Source organism: Dromaius novaehollandiae, chromosome 1, assembly GCF_036370855.1.
Source record: "Dromaius novaehollandiae isolate bDroNov1 chromosome 1, bDroNov1.hap1, whole genome shotgun sequence".
NCBI lineage: Eukaryota > Metazoa > Chordata > Aves > Casuariiformes > Dromaiidae > Dromaius > Dromaius novaehollandiae.
Window position 1 is genome coordinate 215,082,031 of NC_088098.1, and position 19,513 is coordinate 215,101,543.

At 48.9% G+C, this 19,513-nt stretch overlaps 1 protein-coding gene across 2 annotated transcripts in view; it reads left to right on the forward strand.

Moving 5' to 3' along the window:
• Positions 1-933: 933 nt before the first annotated feature.
• The window catches only part of GDPD4 (glycerophosphodiester phosphodiesterase domain containing 4), a 44,538-nt gene continuing 25,958 nt past the window's right edge, over positions 934-19,513 (forward strand). The window contains exon 1 of one of the 2 annotated variants that reach the window (XM_026097926.2): positions 934-1,039. The gene's annotated coding sequence lies outside the window, so the exon portion shown is untranslated. The remainder of the gene's footprint in view (positions 1,040-19,513) is intronic. The other variant, XM_026097927.2, reaches the window with a different exon arrangement.

A 19,513-nucleotide genomic window follows, 5' to 3' on the forward strand; every position in this document is an offset into this window, starting at 1 on the left:
TTACCTTTGTAGCCCAAAAGACCTAGAAACTGCTGGGCCATCATTTCTGCCTGTTTCTTCCCCTCTGCATTTGTGCTACTTGTTTTTGAGGGACCCTCTGGTCCATTTTTTCATCCAAGAAGAGAACTCAGAATGGGAGAGACAACAGGGATGAGAATATTGCACAACTGGAGTTTCAGAAACAGCTCTCCGGGGCTGGGGGGGGGGGGGGGGGTGGTGGGGATATTTCTTCTGTCTCTCGTGCAGCAAAGAGCTATTTAGGGGGAGGAGGAGTTGTGTGAGGTTGCATAGCTTTCTAATCTGAGAACCTTTACAGATGCCTCTCTGAAAGGCCACGGCAAATTCAAGCTCAAAAACTCACTGGAGGTTGCAAAATGCAACGACACAAACTGCTTTTGTTTTGTTGATCTGCCCCTCGCCCCCTCCAAAGGACATTATGTCTCTAATAGGATTTAGATATTAGAGCCAAAAACATTGCAAAAATTAAGTAAAATAAGCAATGTTCGTGCTTGGGGTAGTTTAAAAATCTGGTACAGCAGATTCTTTCTTGGAACTTGCAGATGTGAGAGATGTTTTTTCTAGAGGATGTTTAATAGTGGTTTTAATTCTGAGGATCAACAATGACATGTCTTGCCCAAATCTCCCTTGGGATATTTCCTCAGACCCCGTGCTCTGGACAGCTGACTCTGCCAGGGCAGCATTTTAACATCAGTCTTTCATGTTCTGCGTGGATGTGCGCAGGGCGAGGGATCAGGCAAACCTGGTTTTGCCGGGGAGTCCCCAGCTTCTCCCAGAGCCATACGGTGAGCAGCTGCCCACATCCCATGATTAGATTTTAATTTTTCCAGCCTTTGGGACTGAATTTATTAAGCCCCACGTGGCCCCTCCTACCGTGGGAGGGACGGCTCCAGCAGCCTCTCTAATACTGGGTGTCATACAGCGGTGCCACCATTCGGGTCCAGGAGTGTGAAAGCAAAGGACGCAGCGATCCAAGTGAGGCAGAAAACAAAAATAACCCCTCCACGTGCGTCCCGGTGAGGTAAGTTAGCTCATCTGTCCTGTTGCTGAAGATGTTTGCCTGCTAGATGAAACACACCTCTCCTGGCTCTTTCCTGCCTGCCATAAAAGTTAGCACCATGGGGGGGGGGGGGGGGGGGGGAATTTCTTTGACTTTTCCCTTTGGACTTTTGAGTGTGTTGGTTGGGATCCCACAGCGGGTGATCGACCTGGCTTCTGCCTGAATTGCAGTGAGAAACAAAGCTTCAAGAGCCGGAGAATGGGGAGAACCAGTAACAAAAGCTTTCGATGGGGAGCGAAGGGAGTTATTTGATAGCGAGGGGATTTCAGCAGGCTCGACAGGAGCCCCCAACCACCCCGCTGAAGACAAAAAGGCTTGATGGTACTTTGCAGTTCAGCTTCTCTCCCTGGGTACGCGCCAGGCAATTTCGCTCTAACCTGTTGAGGAGAGAAAAGGGAGCAGGGATGAGACACGAGCGATGGGTGGCTGGTCGGGTGGTTTGAGCTGGGGTGGTTGGTGGGAGGGAATCAGTGGTGAAACACTTGTAATGCCTCCGATAAAGGGTGGTTTCCATAGTAAAATGGATAAAGGAGTCTCTTTCTCTCTCCCTCTGTGAGCTTGCCTAGCGTGTGAACTGGGAGGTTGATTGGGGAATAAATAACCCATGAAATGGTAACATCTGGCAACAGCTGTAAATAATCAGAACCTGGCTAGAAAGGCTGGAAATGACACGGGACAAAAGCAGTTCGGTCTGACTTTTCCCCTGCGGCTGCAAATTGCTGCGTGGGTTTTGGTGTGCAACTGTTTTCTTCCTCTAAGTTGGATGCCTTGGCACTGGGCCAGAGGCTGGTGTCTGTTACACAGGTGTAAATCAGGAGGGAGAGCAAGTCCTGGGGAGTTGTGCTGGGTTTGCAGCTGAAAGCAGGATATGACCCTGATTTAGTTTGCTGTTGTTGTTGTCCAAATACTTATACGTCACGTATAAATGCAATTAGCGGTGAAATGAGTGAATTTTGACTTCTAGGAAAGACTGAATTTTAACTTGGGGTTGGGGGCTCATAATATAAACCAGGGGACAGGCACCAGGCCAAGTTTGAGCTGGACAGTGCAGATTTGCCCTAGTAGGAGGTCCAGCCCATGGTGTATATCACCTCCTGCTAGCTGATTTTACTCTTTCTTTAGCAACCCTAATCTCACAATTGTCCAAATATAGTGTCTCTCAGGGCTTATCCTCACACACATGACGCCAGGTGGAAGGGCAAGAGAGAAGAGAAATGATTTCCTACAGCTGCTCAAAGCTTTTTAGCTACATTTAACAAAAAATGCAGAGTGTACCATGAGACCAGCTGGATTTTAATTAAAAAATTGTTCTGAATGTGAAATGAGCCAAAGCTGTCACTTCCTTTCCAACCTCGCTATTGCGATGTTTAAAAGGTGTGCAAGATTTCCAGTGCAATTTGGAAACTTTTCAGAAAAATAAAAAGTTGGGTTTCATGACCAGTCCTGTAACTTTCTTATGCCATGACATTAGGACTAAGGAGATGATTGCTGTCTTTTGAGCTTTGCACATCATTTTCTGTGATGAAAATGCAGGTTTTTAAACATAGAAACTTGGTGATAACTTGTGAGATTATCTGCAGTTAAGAAAGTGCCCATGTGCAAGCAGTTATTGTACAGCAGTGCTCAGTGTGATAAAATATCAGCCAAAATATGAGAGAACGCTTTTTTTAAGCTCATGGCCCATTTACAACGTGCACTTCATTTTCTTGGTAGCCTTTTTTCAGACAAGCATTTGTGGTTGCACGCAAATGCCTTCAGAGATTACTGCCCCTCAGCTGAGATGCAGTAACTCAGCGCACGTGCTCCTGTCTCCTCGCAGTGTGGAGTAAAGCAGGCAAATCCTGCTGTGGTGCAAAGCCCCACCTCAGTGGCTTTGCACAGGGACGGGATCATTGCTGGAAGGAGCTCTGGAATGGTCGATCCATGCAAACTGCAATGCCGTGTGTGCAGCAACAGCCTGGCTTCGGTCTGCCCAACCTGGAGTAGAGTCTTGTGATATTTTGAGGCAGGAGGGCTGTATCTCAGCTTGGAGTGACCGTCTGTGGTCTAGCTTACAGGACTGCCCCTGAGACCCCTGTGCTGTGCAGTAAGTCAGGGATTTCCACTGTTTTTTAAAAGACCAGGTAGGATAAGAAGTTGGGAAGATCCTTTGGGCTCCATCTCTCACCGGATGGAAGGAAAGGGAGCCAGCGTGGGCACAGCTGCTTGGAGACAAGTTCTGTGATGTTGCTGCCTCCACCTACAGCATCCTGGACCATGCCTCCATGCCTCCATGCCAGCTGATCTCTGAGAGCAGCAGAAGGTTGGTCTCCATATTGCAACCTCTGCTCCAGCTCCAGACACCTTGTGAGAGGGAGCTGAGCGGGCTCCCTGCAGGTGCTCATCTGCTTGTCATCACATCCTCACCCCATTCTTCACATGCTCTCACAGCAGCGTTCAAGGAGGAGCCACTGCTGGCTGCTTTTGGCTGCTGATGGGTTGGCATTTGATGAGACTCCCCTGCCCACAGAGGGTGGCCCTTGGCTCATGCTCCCTGTCACTCTCCCTGCTAGCAGGAGCTCAGTATTTGCTGCATTTCGACCATTGCTTGTTCTCTGCAGGGAGAGGGAGGGGAGAAGAAAGAGTGATGCTTTGGAGGGCTGAACAGATTCACTGTATCACGCCCAGGTCTCTGGTCCCTTACTGGTCACACTGCAGGGGATGTCCTACTCTTCCGTAGTACGTTTTCCTGGCAAGTCTTTGTGGTGTCCCCAGAGAAGATGCTGGGTTAAGCTTGAGGAGGACTTGTGCTCAGAGTCAGGAAGGACTCTCCATCCTGCTGGCCCAGGCCCTTTCTGAGGGTTGGCCGGTTGTAGCCTGTGCGAGTGTACGCCGTGCTATAACAAGAGACCGATGAGGAACCCTTTCCTGGCACTCCTCTGCTGCAGACCTTGTGCCAAGGGAAGGCTCTTGGAGATGTCACAGCATGGCAGTTCTTTTCTTTAGTTGTTCACCGTGACAGGCTGCACTGTAGCTCACCTGGAGCAGCAGCCGGGGAGATACGGCCAAGCTGGGTGTGCGAACGAGCAAAGGGTCTCCGGAGAAAGCATCCGGCTGCCAGGCAGTGGCAGTGCTGCCCGTGGAGGCAGCTGTGATGTGAACTCTGCCAGTGGGCTGCAATAGGAGGAAAAACAGATCTGCGCCCAGGGCACGGCATGGGAGCAGTTTGAGTCCTCGCTGTATGCCTGCACGCTCAGGATGGGGTCTAATTGCTCATGTGGAGATGCCTTTGAGTCAGCCTCTTCCTTACTCTCTGCCTCATTTCCTCCATTCTCTAGTGCAACTGTGAGCAATTCTTTGTTTCTCCAGCCTCCATCTGCTCTCATTAGGCTGTAAGCCCCTGGAAGGTTTTCAATCCCCGGTAAGTTTGTACAGCACCAAGCACCGCTGGGCTTCAATCCCAGCAGAGGGCCAGCAAAAGCCTCCATAACAAGTAATGGGTCCAGTCCTGTCTGCTCCTGCAGGCCTGGCTGCTGCCGCATGATTCAGCCCAGTCCTTTCAGCAGCTGCTCTTGATCACTGAACTTACTTTGGAAAGTCTCCAGCACCTGAGAAATAAAAGACACTTTATAAAAGGGAGGGGGAGAAACTGGCAAGAGCAATTGCTTTTTAAAAGGCTACTTATTTCTTAAGATGTACTTGCTACTGATTAACCTTTGCTCTGTGATTGCTTTAATTGATTCATGCCTTAAAAGGGACAGAAAGGTTCTATGGGGTCATCGAGGTTCTCTCATAAATGCTCTGTTTCTCTGCAAAGCTTAAAGACATTTTGGCTGGGGAAAAATATATTTTTTGCACAATATACAGGTGAATGATACCAACGCTTTTTTCCTTCTGCTTCCCGTAGGCTGGCCACCCTCCCCCGCCCCATCTTATCACCATATTGCTCCAATATCTTATTTCCCTCCCCACTGCCAATCGGCAACCCGCTACCAGGCTGAGCCTATCCCACCCTCCTCTGCACTTTACAGGGAGTGGTGATTTTGGGGATGGGCTTTTGGCCCTTTTGTGGCAGCGAGGTCATATAACATTGGGAACTACTGCTGTAAGTCAGCCTGTTGGTGTCTTCCATGTGGCCTCAACTGTGGGACCATGTGGGACCATCTGTGGTCCTCATGACTGCTTCATTCAACCACATATGGTGAATTTATGTGGCTGCTCTTCGTGCAGCAGCAGGATGCTTCTTCCAGCACCAGGAGAGCACCTCTGTCTTGCAGGAGGAACTGAAGTAGGGCACTTTACTGGGATAGGCCCGCAGCAAAGTGGAGAGAGAACCCTTAAACAGTGATTGGCCTTGGGCTCTCTGTGCTGCTGGATGGGTGACAACAACCAGCCACATCTGCCTCTGTCACTGCAAAGCTTGGGGTGAGATGCACATGGCAGAAACCCCCTTTCGGACAGAGGTGCTTGGTGGGCTGGAAGGAAGAGAAATGATATCTGCAGATAAGAGGGGCTTTAACAAAGATCCATAACACATTATAATCTGGAGGGAAGTGCTGCCTGGTCTGGTGTTATGAGAGCCAGTCTGGGACGGGAGTACAGCAAGAGTCCCACCAATTCCTACCCAGTCCTGTCCAACAGACGGGTGGATGGTGGCTTGCAAGATGGCTGCCCAGAGACCCATCTTCAGGTAAGGTGGCTGCATGTCACATCTCTGGTGGTGGCAGAGCCCACCTGGTGCCTTTTATCTGTGGGGATTTGCCCTGAGGACTTGTTGTTATTGTATAAGAGGATGAGGATTGTGAGAAACCAGCAGGCATGGGGTAGAGGGAGATCAGGGGCGGTGGTGATGGGAATGAGAAGCACGCTGGGACGCCAGCCACATGTGAGAGGCTGCATGCTGGCTCCTGGCCTCAAGCTCACATGTATTTGTCCTTGCTACCAGGAATTGTAGAGCTCTCACACCTCAGCCTGGGCACAGCCATCCAGGGCTGGCTCCCAGCACTGGGGGAGCTAAACTGAGCAGGGCAAAACCGAGCAGGGATGAGGTCCTTCATGTGCTCAGACAGCACCTGGCTCTCCCAGAGCGTGTGGAGGTCCTGGGAAATATTTTCTTTTTCTTTTATCCCATTAACTGAAGTCTACTTGGTCTAAGCTTTTATATGGGAGAGCCTTCCAGGCAGCTGTGGGCTTTGGGGCCTAAGGGCTGTAGTTGTATCAAGGCAGCTTGTGAAACCCAGGATACAGATGCTCCTCAGAGATGAACTGAACAGGTCAAAGGGCTGAGTTGAGCTCAGTGGGTTTGAGTGATGAACTTGCCTTCAATTTGGGCTGGATTAATGCCCCAGCACTCTGGGCAGCTGCAGGGGAAATTCATCTTGTCTTGCTTTAGATGTCTTGGATGAGTTGAGTTGTGTCCATTTCTCTTCACTGACTGTACCAGGAGCTCAGGTTGAATACTCAAATGTGGAGATGAGTCCAACCCTCCTTTTCCAGTGAGACCAAGGGAGGAATTAAAACATCTTTAACTTCTGGCTGGGTGCTGATCCAGCAGCGCTGACTGTGCTGCTGTGTCCTGGGCACTGTGAAAGTCTGCTGGTCTCCTGCACATGCGAGGAGATTTGTCTGCATGGAGTGATGCCCATGCAATGAAACCTGCAGCTTCCTACCCTGCTGTGCAGGCCCTGTAGCTCACACGAGTATATGCATCATTCAGAGGAGAGATGAAAATCCAGCGAGGTGTACAGTCCTCATCTGCTGCTTTCATTGTGCTTTTGATGTGTCCCTCCTCATGGAAAATCATAGAGGAAACTAGTGTTAATGAAGAGAAAGGGCTGCCCTATTTTGCAAAGGGGAAACTGAGGCTCTGAGTGACTTGGCTCAGGTGCCTTGGTAGGCTGGTGGCAGAACAGGGGACTTAAATATGGATCCTGGGTGTCAGGCTATCCTTCCATTCTTAAGTTAGTCCAAAACGTCTCTGAGATGACTTATGCAGAAATATAATAGTGTTTAATTAGTCAGGAAATGTTTCACTCTGGGAAAAGGCAAAACTGCATTTTTGTGATATGAAAATGGGCCAGCCTTGGGTACTGTAGAGAATTAGGAAGAGAAATTTTTGGCTGGGAGCATGGAAAGCACCCTTCCTCTGTTTTTTTCCTCTCATTGCAAGAGTATTTTGCTCTGAGGCCTGAACTTTAACACCCGCGGCTGGGGGGAGGGCCAGCGTTGGGGGCTTCAGAGTGGTGACTGTTCAGGGCCCCCGTCCTTTGTCCAGGCTGAATAGCGCTCTGCAGAGCTGCTGGGCAGAGGTATGTGATCTGCAAAGCTCTTCCCCCCCACCCCCTTTTGGCTGATGGACAAAGTCTTCCCTTGGAGATGGTGCTCTTGGCTGAGTGCTGCCCTTGGTGGGTAGGGGCCGGGGCTGTGGGGCTGGGGAGGGTCCCCCACGCTGCTTCCCAATCTCATCATCTCTCCTAGCAGCAGGGCACAAAGAGCCGCTTAGGAATTCACAGGAGCAGAGAGGGAGCTGAGCCAGGATGTGCTGAACTGCACAAAATAGGATTTATCTTCAAAGAAAATTTCCCCCCCTTTCTGAGCTCTTTTTGCAAGGGATTTATTCCTCCTCCTCCTCCTTCCTAGGCACTCGGCAAACTATGAGCCATGGAAGCACTTTTTGCCTCCCCACAGTTGCTTTTCAATGCTGGGAGAGCGACTTCTTAGAAAGTTCGGCCACCCAGAGACAAAGCCTGGGTTTGTGCTCCACGTGCTACAGTGGTTCAAATCTGAGCACTGCTGCATGCAGGCAGCCACAGGGCAAGGCCACCGCATGCAGTGACGTTCATGGCCACGAGGGAGGCGAGGGCAAAACCCCTGTCTTTTCCTGGTGACCGTGGCTATTGGCGATGAAGTCTGTGGAGCAGAGCTTCATATCAGATTGGCCACGCTGTCTCCATTTCAGGCTTCGTCCAGGCCTGAACCTGGAGATGTGAACTCATCGATGCTCCCAATTGACTGTTCAGGTGAGCAAAATGACACATGGGCACAGACATCTCTGCTGTGAGCTGCTGCCCTGCAGCTGGGACCAGCGCCTGGCTGGGTGGGTGGGTGGAAGGTCTCCTCTGTGGAAACAGCTAGAAGGTTGTGTAAGAAGCTGTTCCTGACACTGTTCAGGGGCTAATTTGTGACTCGGCCCATCAATATGGCACAGAAGATGGACTCCAGTTTCCCCAAAAGGCCAGTCTTCCTCATAGGTGGGACCCCAAGACTGAGCTGTCGTGTTCTAACCGAAGCTTATAAGTTATAACTAAGCTATATGAAGGACCTCAGGGTCAAAAATAGAGGCAAGGCACTGCTGGTGGGTCTGACATCACTAGGGTTGATAGTGTGTGTTGCACTTATTTCTGTGTGTATGGCCGTTTTGTGGGGTTTCTAGGGGCTGGCCACCGTGGTAGCTTGCAACTCAAATGTGAGTGCAGGAGATGATGACTGCTGAAGGGCCAAGCTGCCTCGTAGGAGCTCTGGATTGACTGTACCATGCCTACGGACATGAGGAGGCCCTTAGATTTCGTTGGTCATCCCAAGGGTGATGCTGTCTGTCCATCACCCGTGTTGGGCTGCTCTCTGGTTGCCATTGCAGACAGCGTTGTCAAACCTGGGATTCCTGCACACCTGCCCCACAGCCTGCACTCCTTACATTTAACAGAGAAAGCTGGAATGTTGGAGACAGTGATCAAAGGTTGAGGCCAGACAACTGCTTACACACACATAATCGCTTTGCTGGGTGATAAAAAGAAGTGTTCACATTTTCAGAGAGTTTCCTGCTTTTATCTGTCAATTATGTGTGGTCCTTGTAACCCTTACGTCTGAGCAGCTTCTGCATTGTAATATATTTATCTCTAATTTAATTATGTAGTGCTTTTGCTGCTCTCCTAGTAGTTGACCAGGGCAAGCTGTATTGCTCTCCATGCCTCGGTTCCCCCTGCTGCAAAGAGACAACCATGACCTTGAACACCTCCAGAAGGTGCTGTGAAGTCTGCAGGAAAGACCAAGTGGTGACCGTCTCTCAGCACACCAAGGAGACTGGTGCATTGCAGAATGGGAGACTTGCCGCAGGCTCCTATATCCCATGAGACTGTCCTCCAGATTTATTGGAGGAAGTGTCCCACTTAGGGAGGTTCAAAGATAGGTTGGGTCTAGGAAAGGTGGTGGTAACTTTAGAAAGAGGCAGACTAGCCTTGCCAATGCAGCCAATAACCTCTGCAGGGTCCTCATACCCCAGATACGACGCAGAGCCAATGCATCATATCTGCAGGAGCACAGAGCAGGTTCAGGTCACTCGCCCAGCGCTGCTGGGGAATGCCGTCGGCATCCCTAAAACATGAACACTTTGCAAAACACTTTCCCATCTTGCAGTGGCTCAGTGACTCAGCCAAGGGGGAGTTTCCAAAGGCGTGAACGGTCACCGGGCAGCCAGCTCTCCCTGAAACTCAACAAGCCTTTCACAGCCGCCGTCGGTGCTGCAGGACAAAAAAGCTTTGCTTCTACGCTCTGGGAGCTTTGACACCACATAGCAGCACTCCCTTCTCAATTTAAACACACAAGTGCCTTCTGTCCCAGCCGGGATATCCCTGGTCATGTACGGAGGGGTACCTCGGCATCACGTGCAAGTCTCTGGCTGTTCGGCGGGGAATTGCTCAGTCCTTCAGCTTTCTTGTGGCCATGAACAAAAAGCCTGAAGAGGCTGTCTGGAAAGTGGTGAGATCGTTGTGCTTGCTGCAATCAGACCCCTTAAACACACGAAAATCCAGGATCTCAACCCAGATTTTCCCCTTAGGTACCCCAGCTTTGTTTTCTGTAGCATATAATTCTTCCTCCCTCTTTGGCAATTTATAAAATGACATCTGCTCGTAAAGAAGTAATTACTCTTTTTGGATCAATCCCTCCCCTGCTAATAGTCACCTGCTTCAGCTTTTTTCCACGTCGCATTTTCATGCCGAGCTATTCTGTGAAAGTGCTGTATGTGCCGGGATCGTGACCGCGGACCCTCTCACAGCTTTCTCACACTAGGAGCTGTACAAGTATGTAACAGGAAAGTAATTTCTGAAAAACATATACTACAAGACATAAGTAGCAACTTCATATAGGCAAATAGGTGCCTTTCTTGAGATTTCTGGTGTTCCAGAATTTTTCAGACCCTTCCATGGCTAAATGGGACCCTATACACATTTTATTGCATGGGAATCTACGGAAAAAGGCATGGAAATATAAAAATCTGATGTGCTCAGGACAGAGTTTAGGGCTGCCTTGCTATCCTCAGCCAGAATTTCCTCTTCCCCCATTATCATCGCTAAAGCTGATAGCTTTGCTACGCTTATATTTTTTCCTGGTATAATTATTGTAATGCAAATAAAACAGGAAAAAAAATTTGCCTTTCCCGCCTGTTGCTTGCTGTCCCAGAAGTGGCTGCGTTTCCCTGAGGATTCGTTCCCTGAGGAACGCCTCTGGGCTCCTTCCCGGCTCGGGGAAGGCGTGTGGGAAACACAAAAACGCTGCTACCTGCCAAAGCACTTGAAAGCCCCCCGAAAGGCACAGTCCCTCCGTGGCGCTTTTCAGCTGCCCACTGGCCCGTGGAGGGAGGCATCGCGAGGGCTTCGCGAGTTAAATGAACGCCAGACTTCGCGTGCGGCTTCTCCCCAGCGCCTAATGGCTGCCGTGGCTCTTCCTGTCCGTGGTGGCCTCGGTGACAGGCGGGAGGCTCCTCGCAAGCCCCCTGGCATCACGGTGAGGCCGGGTGGCTCCTCTCTGGCTGAAAACACCACACCGGCTCAGGGCGCTTTGCCCTTTTTTTTTTTTCTCTTTTTTCTTTTTTTGGCAGGTGGAAATTTCCTGAAGGAAAGCGGGGTTGAGGGTGGGGGGGGGACGGTCTGGAAGGAAGGAAGGTGGGGTGGATCCTTCCAGAAGGCAGGAAGGTGGGTGGAACCTTCCAGAAGCGGGGGTGGAACCTTCCAGAAGGGGGGGTAGAACCTTCCAGAAGGGGGGTTGGAGCCTTCCAGAAGGGGGGTTGGAGCCTTCCAGAGGGTTGTGGAACCTTCCAGAAGGGGGGGGTGGATCCTTCCAGAAGGGAGGAAGGGGGGGTACCTTCCTGAAGCAGGTGGTGGAACCTTCCAGAAGGGCGGCAAGGCAGGTGGGCATTTGTGAAAAGTGTCCCCCACCTCCCCCTTATTTTTCTTCTTCTTTTCTTTTCTTTTCTTTTCTTTTCTTTTCTTTTCTTTTCTTTTCTTTTCTTTTCTTTTCTTTTCTTTTTTCTTTTCTTTTCTTTTCTTTTCTTTTCTTTTCTTTTCTTTTCTTTTCTTTTCTTTTCTTTTCTTTTCTTTTCTTTTCTTTTCTTTTCTTTTCTTTTCTTTTCTTTTCTTTTTTCTTTTCTTTTCTTCTTTTTAAAGCTACCATTCGTCAGCTTTATTCGAAACAGTCATTTCGCTCCTGGCGGGGAAATCCATTGCAGCGCCCCGAGCTGCTCTTACGCACAGCACTTGCCGCTTGCCCGTTCCCACGCACTGCTGCAAGCGCTTCTATAAATCCAGCCCCAGCGTGCCGAGGCTTGGGCAGTGATGTCCTCAGGAGACGCTTGTTAACGCTGCCTGCCAAGTGCTTCAGGTGCGGGGAAATGGCTGTAATTTCCAGCGGCGGTGAGTATGCTTATGATTAAGCGAGGCCTCCGCCACCCATGGCGCGTTATGAGTCATCCCCAGGGACGCCGCGGGGGAGAAATATGCCCCAAATCTGAGAGATTATTGGGAGGCACCTTGAAGTATTACAGAGCAGCTGAGACCGAGCGGTTTTGTGGGGAAAAGGGCTAGTGAAAAGAGGGACATGTGCAAAAATTTGGTTCAACTTTGGAGCGTCCGTTTGATGCCTCTCTGGGATTGTGCGGCTCTGGGATGAAGCCAGGGATTAAGGCGCCTTTTATATGCTCAGATCTCATGGCCAGCACGTGGCTTTGCTTTAAGGCAGATAGCCCCCTTGGAGTGAGAGTAGCCTGTCCCCGTTTAGATGGGGATGGACGCAAGGCCGGGGCTGGTTGCCTGCAGTCCCCCTTTTGGCAGTGGTGGGGAAAAAGCACTTAGACGTCCGCCGTGACCATCTCTGAGCCCGCCAGGAGATCCCAGGGCACAGCTCAGCTCGTTCAGGGACGCGTCCAAGACAGGCTGGATGAAGCCGCCTGTGGAAGCGCCTTTCTCTTCCCTGGAGGATCAGGGCAGCCTTTATAAACAGCTGAGACTGCCGAGGTCTAAAGGAAGGGGGATGTATCAGCAAGCTTCGTGGAGGACTGGCTGGTCCTCCAGGAAGCTTGTCCGAAACTCCCTCCCCTTTCCCGAAGAGGCTTCACCTTGCAGAGGTGCTCAGGGGAAGGACTTCTCTGGCAGGCAGCTCTGCTTCTCAGGACATTTTGTGGCTGTGATTACGGCAGGAACATAATGTCCAGATGAGACTGGCATACAGCCTGGCCTCTCTCTGTGGCCTCTTGCTTTGCGTTTCTGCCCTGAGCATACCTCTGAGACTAATGCTAAGTCAACTTTTCCCAAATTCATCTTGTCCTGTGCACAGGGCATCAGTCAAACTCCTTTGAGTCTGAACACCTTCGAAGCCAGTAAACCCCATGTCCTCAGGGCCAAATGCAGGCCCAGACCTGGCCTGTTCGTGAATATGAAGGTGGCATCCTGCTTCAGCACGTGGAGATATGTTCAAGAAGCTTGAACTGAGCTAGCTTGGAGCTGGGAGCAGCATTACTGAGTCAGTGTTAGAACTTGGTGGAGAAGAGCAATTGTCCTCTGAAACAAGGATTCTTCAAGGGCTTGGCAAATTGAGCACACAAAATTGATTAGTTGCATCAGAAAATCATGCCATTAACATTTCATGCATCCACAGATGAGTCTTGCTCTCACTAGACACTGGAGCTCAATTTTGAGCAGGCCACGCCACCCGTTTGAAGCACAAGCTTGTGCTGCATGTGTTAACCCTTAGATTTTAGTGCAAAGACTGCTCTGTGGTGGGAGTAAGTCGCTGTGTAACCCTAATGGATACAAGACTTTGGTTCTATTTGTAGGTTAATTTGTTTGAAATGGGCTTTGATTATTTGTGTCTGTTCAAAATGTGGTCATATATTACAAAATACTGGACATTAACCTTTGTGAAAACCTCACCATGGCCATGAAAACTACAACCATTGCACACCAGAGGTGTCCTAGAAAAAATGAAATAAAAAATACTGTGCCTGCAATAGCAGAAGCTGGTTTTCCTCATTAACCTCTTCTACTTCCACATTCATTCTTTATTTCCTGTGCTAAGCTCTATCATTTATTTGCACTAGCTGTTGTGACCTTCTGCCTCAAAGTCAACAGCTAATCAATGAGATGTACTTTGCACATGTTCATCTCTAGCTGTACATATTCCCTGGGACAGAATATCCCCCAACACAGAAATAAGGTGTAATTAGGGCTTGGAAATAAACTGTTGAAAGTCTTTGTGATAAATTATCACCTCATCTGCCAAGGAAAGGAAAGTGTGTAGAGCATATTCCATATCATAGGGAGGTTATGTCTAGCTCTGTTTTATAAGAGCCTTCTTCATTTTCAGTGCTAAACCATTTCAGTTCCTCAAAGAGAAACTGAAGACAGAGGATGGTGAAATAAGAGCAATTTTAGGCTGTGATCCAGATCCTTGAGTTTTAATTCATGTTTTAATTCACGTGACTCCAGTGCAGTGCTGCACTTATTTCCTCTGCATTTGGTGCCCCTGGCTGTTTGTGGCTGATGCATCTCTACAAATGAAGACAATTTCCATTCCGGTGGGCAACTTCTCACCCTGCAGTTCAAGAGAGTGCAGACAAAGCCTTGTGAGGAGGAGAATGGGGCAGGGCAGACTCTGTAGGATAGAAATGTTAGTTTAGAGTTTAGCTCTTTGCTGAGCTTTTCCAACTTGGTGGTGAGGTCTGTGTGCAGCCTACAGCAACGGCTTGATCTAAGAGTTGCAGTAACATTAGCTCGCATTTTGCCAAAAAAAGAGCAGTGCCTTGCTGCTCTCATGCTTCTTGCGAAGGAGCATAGCAGCTAACCAGCAGCATGCCAGGGTGCTGGTTTCTCTGCTTTGCACCTTCTGGGGTGATGCTGTTGAAGAGGGGGCAGGAAATGATGCCACAGGGAATGGTGGGATGGCACTGAAGGTCCTCACACACCTGAGTTATTTTTCCAGCACCTGCACCACAAAAAGATGGAGCTGTGGGTGCAGGGAGGGCTCAGCTCAGGCTTGAAGCACCTCCCAAGCAGATCTCTGCGTGGGAATGTGGGTGCATGCACTGCAAGCACCTGAGCTACCTCTGATGTGAAGATGTCTTTTCAGAAGAGGAAGCTGCAGTGTTTTTTCTCAAGACTTCTTGCTGTGGGTGTTTGGCTGGGGGACACAGCATGCAGGCATCCCAGAGCAGAGGGAGTGTCAGAGAGGGCAGTTGTCCATGTGCCAAGCAGTAATCTGGTCTGGTAAAGTCCGTGGTTCATCTGAACTGGAGAGTTTAGCATTGCTTCCGTTAGAAGGACCCTTGTAACTTACCCTAAACCCTAGTCATTGATCTGCCTTTTTGAGCAGAGCCTCATGCCTTAGCGTGGGATTCACCTCCTCTCCAAACCCCTTTGAAATGGGGTTATGAGCAAAGCTGGCATCACCCCTATCTGCTGTCTGCATCAGGCTTCATATGTCATCATGGACAAGATGCTCAGGGCAGGCTTGCTATGCTGAGGTGCTGAGAATTAAGTATCTCTATATCCCTCACATGGCTGCTGGTACCTATTCCAAATCTCTCCCTGCAGCTGACTGGGAAGTGTGTTTGTAATGGCTGGAAAGACCCCTTTACTCAGCTGCCGATGTACTGTGGGATTTTTTATTGGAGGAAGCTGGGTGGATGCAGGAGAAAGGAAAGGAAGAGAGCATGGACTTGAAAGCCCCAAGGAGAAAGCTATAGGGCAATGCCAAATCTGACATCTCTTTGTACCTGTTCACCCCACAAAAGCTGAAGGTCCCAGCCCCACACTGCACCGAAAAAGAGATGGACACTCTTTTTCCTTGCTTGTGCCCGTGCCTCTCAAGTGTGCTCCTTTTGCAGTACCTTCTGCATTTAGGCCATGCAGCTGAATGTTTCCTGCTTTTTCTCTCCCGCTCCTTTCTCCGCCATCCCCTTGGGGCTATTTGTCATGCTTTTCATCACTCACTGTTAAGTAGTGGGAAATGAACAGTCCTGTTCAACCGCCTGCGATTAAGGGGACTCTTATCTGTGAGCAAACAAAGTCTGTTTGCCAGGGAAAGACCTGAAGCCTCTTGGGCTTGTGGAGCCGAGAAACATATTATTGCTTTCACAGCTCACTTACTGAGGAGTCCTAAACTTTGCTGTCTTACCTATGTATTTTTTCCTGCTTGCTCTTTGCTCCTGTGTTTTTCTAAGTGAATGGATTCAGGGTTTTCCCTCTCCCTTCTCTATACATTTACCCTTGCCTAGCGGACATGGGCATGAATTGCAAACAACCTCTAAGCTTCAGGAGCATTCTGCTTTGGATTTAAATCCAGATGCAAGTGCTGTCATTGAGGCCTTTTGCTATGTCCCAGTGATGACTGAACTGCTCCAAATCTTAACACAGCCCTCCTGTCTTTTGGACCTACCACTTACCATATGTTGCAATGTTGTTTGCCCCTTTTGTGGCTGCTGGGTCCAGAAGCTGGGATATTATCTTCATTAGGACCAGGTGCTTGTGAATTCAAGTGCTTTAAAATTTGGTGTGGTCTGAGGCATGGCAGATGTGTCCGGACCTTGGAAGAGAGGTCCTTATGACTTCTGAACGACCTACCATAGCTGTTGCAGTGACCATTTGTGTCAAAGAGGCTGGAAATTTATGAGCCAGAATGATGCTGTGGGATGAGGGATCATGGAGAATCTGAAGGGTGGCAGAGGCATAAGGAAGAAGCTTGCGTTAAGTTAATCTGAGCACATGGAGGTGCACCTGAGGGCAGGAACCTGGGAGCAGGTGAAGAGGTAAAAGGGAAGGTGGGTTGCTTGTCTGGAAGGACACAGAGAGGGAGGAGAAAGGGGAGGCTGGAGTTTTGGATGTATTTTGAGCTGAGCAGGACCTTTCCAACTGCACTTGAGTTTGCCTTTGTCTTCCTGATCTTTACATGAGGCTTGCCGCCACTAAAAGGGATTTCTGCTGGATGTCTCCTCATGACACAGGCCTGACACCAGCCAGATAGTCCTTAAAGAAGTTCCTCTAGCAGAGTAGCTTAGCTTAGCAGCAAGGTCTTTTTTGGCAGCTCTTGGTGAGTCTGCCTTGGAGTGTTTGCTCATACCTGTTGTAGCTGTATAACCCAAATGTGTATCCAGGCTGTGGACACTTGTACCCTGCCACCAAGTGAACGTTTCTAGTTATGTGAGGGTTTTTTGGCTGTCCTTTCTAAAAACTCCAGTGAGACAGAAATTCCTAATAAAAGTTATAGTTTAAGATTGAAGATTTCTGAGCTAGGCTGAACAGTTAATTTATTTACTTAGTAGTTATCTCTCTCACTTTTCTCCATGTTAAATACCTTCCCGGGCTAATGATGACGGGTGAAACACACTGCTTAAGCTGCAGTTTATTTAAAAAGTTCACTCTATCCATCTATAACATTACAATTAAAACTGTGTTAAATATGGATGCCACAGGTGCAGGTAATTTCACTCTTGGTGCCATGAATGAAGCAGACCAGAAGGCAACGGTCATTTTGCTGTTCCTGGTAGTCTGCTCTCGAGGTAGTTGCATGGGACCTGCTGTACTGGGCGCTCTGTTGGCACAGGTTCCTGTTTGCTGCTTCAAGACAGAAGACAAACAAGTGGATGTAGATGGGAGAATAGTGTCAGGCAGGTAAGCAGTGGTGTCAGTCACCCTTGTGATGGGTTTAGAAGGATCATGATGAAGAAGAGTTTTTAATGGGATTTAGAAGCAGTGGCTTGGGAAGTATTTGCAAAGAATCCTTCTTGACAGGAGGACCAGTGCAGAAGAAGGCACAGGTGTGCTTGGAAATGCAGGCCATTAAAGGCTGGTCAGAAAGGATCTCCTTGATATCGTTGGTTAAGCAATTCTGCAAAATGCTTAGAGTGTCTGGCAGAGCTCTGTCTTAGAAAGTTTGCACCTGATCAAAGTGGCTTCCTTCTGCTGTTTGTGACACCATCCTCTGTAAGTGCTGACACCGCGTTGCATCAAAGAGCTTCAGTGCCCCATCCTCACTCTCTCCTCCTGATGGATACAGCTTTCAAGACCCCAGGCTAATGAAATGCTCCTGAAGTAACAACACTTTGTAACTTCAGCCTGGAAACACTGAGCTAGCTGAGAGAAATTGACCTGGGAGAGCTATGTATCTCCTTCGTAGTCCAGATTGTCTCATGTGGGCTGATAGATCTCCATTTACTTGAGTGGACCTATGCCAGAAAGTGTCTGTGCTCAACGAGATGGAAGTTCAGTCTAGGTTTATTGCCTTTGTGGGATGCTTTGGCCCTTTGAAAGACACAGAGAAGAAGCTGGGCTAGGTAGCTGTCTGTCGGGGCCTGGGAGAGGAAGAAAAGGTCGCTGGGCAGAGAAAGAGAAGGGGCAGGACAGAGGAAGAGGGATGGGTGGACCCTATGCTGGCAAAATCCAGAGCCCAAAGCAGAGGACACATGGTGGTGTTTGAATCTCTTGTGATACTGATAGCAGAAAGATGTTACAAAGCTGCTCATTACTGTGATGCTGTTAAATGTCTTGGAGAAGGGGGTCAGTGGAGATTCAGGGGTATGCGAGACATGAAAATTTCGTCTCTTCTTCAGCCAGCCTGATCTTTCTGTGAGGACCAAGGGTTGGTGGAGGTAGTTGGGCAAGTGAGGCTGTGTTCCTCTCTTTTTCTCTCCCCATTCTCCCCTGCAATGATAGGCCCTTTCCATAACAGCTCCTGGGCTTGACAGAGACGACTTGTGTGGAAAGACTAAGGTTCATGAAAATCTTAAAAGTAGAGATGTTCTTAAGTGCTCTAATGTGTAAAGCTGAAAATGCCCTTTCCTTGCCACTGGGAGTGAATCCAGGGTGCATTCATTCATGGTTATGAAAGATCTCATGGCCAGATATTGAGTTTGATGCATGAGAGAAACTGGATTCTGCAAGTGTAGAGTTGCCTTTGCCATAGGTGCACAGACCTGCCCTGGACCTGGAGAGACTGTGTGTTGTTGACCATGTCCTGTTCTGGCCACCAAACACCAAAAAACATGGGAAATACAAGATGAATCATGAATAGCAGGTGACTGTGGAACCCCACATGAGGATGGCCAAGAAAACATGAATGACAAGAATAGACTAGAAAAACTGGGGCTGTTTAGTCTAGAGGAGGCTGAGGGAGAGACATCCAAACAATCGTGAAATATATACCTGAAGAAAGGTTTATGCTCTTCCTCTGTATCCACCACAAGCAGGGCATGAAGTAATGGACTTCAACTGTTCCACAAGAAGATAAACATTGGGAAAAACCTTTCTAATGATAGTGCTAGTTCAGACTGGAACACCCTGTCTCAGGAGCTGGTGGGATCTCCGTCACTGGCAGCTGTTATGAGGACACTAAACTAACATCTAGATTTGACATCTGACATGGTGCAGTAGCCAGCCAGATGGAGCAGACAGCATTTGAAGGTCTCTTTAAGCTCTGGTTTCCATGACTCTGTCAGATCCTATGCACTTAGGGTAAATATTTGTTTGTGAGCCTCATCCCCACACCAGGAACACAGATAACAGATCTGGTGGTCCTCTGACAGCAAAACTGCTGGTTTTGATGCAGTGTCTTAATCATCTATTGCCGAAGGAGGATGAAAACCTAAATAATGGCTGAGGCAGAAATGATCCTCTGGTTCAGTGATATTGAAGATCTGCATTTAGGGATCCTCACAGGAGTAACAAATTCTGTAGCCACATGACACTGTTTTGGTCAGAACTCTGATGGTTCGAATATATTCCAGAGACATGGCTGGGGCAGCTTGGTAATCAGTCGCTGACTTTACGCGTTAGACTAGCTGATCAAGATAGCCTGATCAGGTATCATCTGCACCACTCGCTGCTGGTGGCATAATGGCAGCACTGACCACCTCCCCCCTTCCCCCCGTATCTGTGCTTTGGGTGATTTGAGAGCAGGGTAATCATGTTGCCACACCACTTTGGGATCGAATTTTTACACTTGGGTGACCTGGTGGTGTCATTATCCGATACTGCTGTGCTTTTAGCGGTGGCTTCACCCCACCATATCCAAGAGTATGTGATTTCATGTGACTGTCCTGGATGGGCAGACACATCTGCTTCAGGATGGCGTGGCACGCTTTGGCACTATTTAATTAGCAGAGGTCTGAATTGCCTGCTCTTTTTGTTTCATTGC